Below are 5,449 nucleotides of genomic sequence, written 5' to 3' on the forward strand. Positions count from 1 at the left end.
AGATACAATTAATCCTCAAAATTTTTTGCACATTATTTCCATTTTATATATGAAGGGTATTTTTGTAAACAATTAATTATTTTTTATAAATATGTAATGCATGCTATATACACGTAATTCTTTACCGAACTTGAGGTTTTACACCATTTTCAGTGCTTAAATATTGCTTTTATATCTAAATTAGATGTTTTGATTTTATCTTATATTAGTAAGTTTATTTTAAAATATTTGAGAACTACAATAATAGACTTACATTATTAGTGTAAGTTTTATTTTAAAGACTAGATAGGTGGCGCCCATGCCAGCACGGGCCTAACAATAATAGTTGACGTAGTGGTTATAGATACATGAAATGTATGTGAAGGAGCAAAGATGAAATACAAAGAAATGTGTATGAATAAGTGGATCACGTATCCCATCTTTCTGTGTATCTCTGTGTAGATAATAACCCTTCGTGTTTTAATGAAAAGGAAAAGAGAGCTTGACACCTCAATCATATTTAGGATCACCAGGATTATGGCTTGCACTCATTATAAAAGCTACCATTTTCCTGCGGATTTAACTTTGAAATATCTCATAAGAGTAATAAATCTATTTAAAGAAAAAGTATCTGCAGTGTCTCATAATCCCAAATCGACAATTCTTCCATCCATATCCACATTAGCATTGAAATTCTCAAGTATAGTAGGAATATAATCCTGGGAAGAATGCCCATATAGATCACTGCTACTACTACAATAACATAGTCAGTATAATCCCATAAGTGAGGTCCGGAGAAAAAGTAGTTGGAAAAAAAGAAAAAGCATGTGAGAACTCCTATCTTCTTAAAATGTAACAATAACTACGACAAAATAAGACAATAATCAAAGTACAACAAATGTCAAATAGTGACAGAATCAAACAACAAGAAACTACAAAGTAGTCGAAATAACACTAAACTATGTAACTAACCTTTTAACCTAATTCGAGTTCTCCATAACCTGTTATCTAAGTTCATTTGATCGGTCAGCTGAAACTACGACATGTTGTATCTAACCTGTGAAAAGCCAAAAAGAATATCATCTATTGAATCAGAAAGTACGAAATGGAAGCAAAAGGAAAGACGAAAAACACATTAAAATTCTCTTAGTATTACATGATTTAGATTCTAGCAAATGCAATTGTCATGATACCACTATCAGGTAACAAGGGAAACAACGTAATCGCAACTCCATTTGTGTGACATATAGGAGAGCTTAGGTGAAACGCAAAGCTGTTATAAGCATTGCACTGATATAAGGCTTTTTAAAGACATAAAACACCAAATCTATTTTTAAAAATAAAAACAAAAATCTAACTTGTTATAGATGAACCACTTGACCATCGATTGAACTACTTATGTATAATTACTGTAAAAAATGAACAAATAAAAGGCTGAGTCAGGATTAGAAATTTACGACATCAAATCAGTGATCACAGTTTAGAGTCCTTAACATTGGTCTCAATAGGATGTCAAAATTTGACATTAGAACGAATTTTACCTCTGCCGCTTGAAGAGACTGGAACACCCACTCGGCTTCTGCATCACAAAGATGCCAAGCCTATTGAAGAATGACAAATGAAAAGTAAAATTATTGAGTGTCGTCTTATTAGATAAACCAATTTGCTGTTAGCAGAAATAATAATTCAAAAGTCAGAGAACCTTTTCAATGGTATAATAGTTATACAACTTGTCAGAGCATCGAGAGTCTGAACAATCAGTCGAATTGAGATACATCAAAACCAAAAATCAATGAGGATGTAAGCAGCAATACAATGTTATGCTATTTTACAAGTGATACATGTCTGGAGTACGAGTAGAGCAGAAATAAGAACTTATAACTTGAAATCTAATGTAAGTAATCTGTCTGTGAGATAGTGGATATGTAAATAAAACACAAGCTGCAAGATGGTATCAATAGTGTAATTTTCATGGATCTTATGTTCTGCAGAATCTGTTTTCATATAACACGATGACAATATCATTTGTCTTGTATGAGCAGGTAACTGGCTTATCACTTCGTTTGAGTCAGATGTTAGTCTGTAATCACTGTAAGAAGAAATAGTACTGAGTAATCAGGAAAAAAAAAGAAATTCAACTTGTGCGTGCAACTTTCAATTGCATAATGCTCTAGGAAAGATCCCTTTACCTCATCTCTAATCTTACATAGTAATACGTTAGCAAAGAAACTGTCAACTTGAGATCGAACTTCTAGTTTGTAAACTCTGCTTCATCTGAAGAGAGGAATCAATCTATCTTTTCTGCTAGTCTTTTCCCTTTTTTAGTATTAAAATCTAGCTCTTGCATCTTCATTCGATACGGGAAATGGTCGTATCTTGTGCGTGCAACTTTCAATTGCATAATGCTCTAGCAAAGATTCCTTTACCTCATCTCTAATCTTATATAGTAATATGTTTTAGCAAAGAAATTGTTACTGAAGAGAAAATCCTTACTTGTATTAGCGGAAAGAAAATGTCTACTACCAAGAATAATGTTGTATCTTGTAGCTTTGGTTCATTTCCTATTATATATAATATAATAGACAGAAAAGTGCGACAGTAAGCACATCCGTACATTCTCCAACAACATTTTGTACGAAGAAGTTTTTAGCAGGCACCAAATATCAGACGAATGAGTTGCTAGCCCACTTCCTTCTTTGAATATCTAGTTTAAATTTCGACAAAAAATTGATTCGAAGATGCACATGTCATTTTTAAAGTGCACTGTGTCATACAACATACAAGAGAAGTGAAAAAATGTTAGAAACAAGTACTTTAAAGATAACTAAAAGTATGTGATTTAATCCTATAGACAAATTTGCTGAAGGCAACGTGGCTAAATAGGCAAAAGACAGAGACACAAATATAAGGTAAAACGCAAAAGTTTCATGCGAAATCTTTCTATAGTTTCCTTTTGATAAGATCAAAACTATGCATCCAAAATACTTGTACACTCGGGAAAAATGAAAATTCCATCAAATAGCATAAGAAAGAGTAAAATTACTACTAATGAAATCCGCAGGAGAAATACATGATCATAGATGATTATTTTGATTTTTGGTTCATAGGCCAATTACTGTTCTTTGACATCTCTGTACCAATTTTGTTAGTCAGAACATTTTAATGTCCTAATTCGTCAACTAAAAGGTCAAAATAAGAAAGACCCGCGGTTTTCTCAGCGATAACTCGCACAAATAAGCATACCTCACACCCAATTACCTGGAATTCAACCCTAACAAATCATGCCTAACAATGATGAAACATCAAAATTGAAGCACATAGACCAGAGGGAAAAAGTAAATTCAAGATGGGACGAAGATACCTACCGGAGCAATCGAGAGCACCACCCAAAAAATCTGATAAACTTGTGTCAACTTCCACCTATAGTAATGTTTGGCGGTGGAGCTGTAAGCATGTGTTATTGTATAGCCGGGACACGTGTGGAGATTTGCACAAGACACACAATACCAGCACTTCGAAAGACAAATTTAACCCTCTACGGAAGCAGACATGACGACGATCACCAGCTTCCCCTTAGACTCTTCTATAATACTAGATAATGTTGCCCGTGCTATGCACGGGCCCAATAATATAAATGGTATGTTTTGGGGCTAAATAACTGAATTTTTAAAGTGATTGTTTGCGTGGATAAAGGAATAAGTTTTTTTATCACAAACCTATACTTTCTTTGACGCCATTTAAGGCATAATAAGACTACTCACATATAACATTTTTGAAATATTTTATGTTGTCCATTATCATGATTTATAGTATTTTTACGATAGATTCACTTCAAGAATCAGTGAAAGTTTTTGTATTTTTTTGAAAACATATTTTATGTTGTCAATTTGATAATTAAAAATAGATATCAACTTTTAAAATTAAATTTGATATAACAATCAAACTTCGAGATAATAAATTGTAATTCGAAAATTTATGCCCAACCTAATAAAGTAATGATCCTCTGGAGAAATACAAGATTTTGACTTCTTCATCTAATGAAGTTTGTACAACTTAGGGAGTATAGATGTTTAATGAGAATCTCTGTTTAATTAAGTTCCTTTTCAATGTTCCTTTACGAAATTTACATTTTAGTTTGATTATGTCTGATTGCAAACTTAATCATGATCCGCAAATTTATAATTTTGATCCAAACATGTAAAAAGTACTCCAAATCACATGTTGGGTCCGTGCGCAGCACGGGCATTAGGAAAAAAAATAAGAAGAAATAAATTAAAATGGACCCAATATATGTTATTTTTGTTGTCTCAATTTATGTGACACAAATAAAATTGAGAGTCATCCAAATTTTCCTATTTTTAAAAAAATTATTTTAAGTTATTAATTATTGTGATTTATAATATTTTTATGTAACTTTCAAATAACGTACATTACTGGTCACTTTGTCCTAATTTATGTGATATGGATAAAATTACAAAATTAACCCTTTTAAAATGTCTTTAAGATATTTTAAGTTGTTAATTATTATTATTTATAATACTTTTTTGGTAATATTAAAATGATATGTGTTATTTTTTCTATCCCAATATATGTGAGCCTGATAGAATTATAAGAGTCAACGTATTTTATTATATAGCTTTTAAATATTTTAAAGCTTTTTAAGTCATTTGTAAATGATATATGTTGCTTCCTTGATTGAGACTTTTCCATTTGTGACACATATATATAGATATTTGGTGCCCGTGCCAGCACGGGCCCAATAAATATTAATTTTTTTTGTTTTAATTTATGTGATATAAATGGAATTTGAAGATCAGTCGATTTTTTATATGTTTTCTTAAAAATATATTTGAAGTTATTAAATTGTTGTGATTTATAGTATTTTTGCGTTAGTTTTGAATAATATAGGTTACTCATGTTTCAATTCACGTGAATAATCATAAATATTTTCAGTTGTTAATTTATTGTGAATTCTAGAAATTTTGACGTTATTTTCAAATAGTACATGTTACTTATTCTATTCCAATTAGTCAACCAAATTTCTTATATGATTTAAAAATATTTTTAATTGCTAATTATTGTGATTTATAGCATCTTTTATGTAACTTTTAATAATATATAATTTGTTCAAATTCATATGACAATGATAAGATTTCAAGAATCAACGCAATAAAAATTTAAATTTTTTAAAAAGTTGTACCTCTAATATATTTTGTAGCTAAAATATACTCTCTCCGTCCACTTGTATTTGTCATGTTGCGCTTTTCGAAAGTTCATTTGACTAATTTTCAAAGTTAAATCAGATTGTATTAATTCAATATTTTAAAAAATAAATTAAATATGCAAAATCTATACAAAAAGTACTATAAATTGTAATTTTTTGCCTATGAATATGATGAAAAAACACATTGTAAAATATTAGTTAAAATTCTTATAGTTTGACTCTAAAAAAGAAATCATAACAATTAAA

At 30.2% G+C, this 5,449-nt stretch overlaps 1 long non-coding RNA gene across 3 annotated transcripts; it reads right to left on the minus strand.

Annotated features, from left to right (window-relative positions):
• Window positions 1-242: 242 nt before the first annotated feature.
• LOC102580355 (uncharacterized) lies at window positions 243-3,479 on the minus strand. Of its 3 annotated transcripts, none has more exons than XR_001472968.1 (4): window positions 3,345-3,479; window positions 1,521-1,580; window positions 952-1,036; window positions 243-732 (listed from the first exon to the last, which is right to left on the minus strand). It is a non-coding gene; the product is annotated as an uncharacterized lncRNA (long non-coding RNA). The 3 variants fall into 3 exon arrangements; XR_001472969.1 differs by having other exon boundaries at window positions 248-550; XR_366971.2 differs by lacking the exon at window positions 243-732 and having other exon boundaries at window positions 853-1,036; window positions 3,345-3,478.
• Between the last annotated feature and the right edge of the window lie 1,970 nt (window positions 3,480-5,449).

This window comes from Solanum tuberosum, unplaced genomic scaffold, assembly GCF_000226075.1.
Source record: "Solanum tuberosum cultivar DM 1-3 516 R44 unplaced genomic scaffold, SolTub_3.0 scf00042, whole genome shotgun sequence".
NCBI classification, from domain to species: Eukaryota; Viridiplantae; Streptophyta; class Magnoliopsida; order Solanales; family Solanaceae; genus Solanum; species Solanum tuberosum.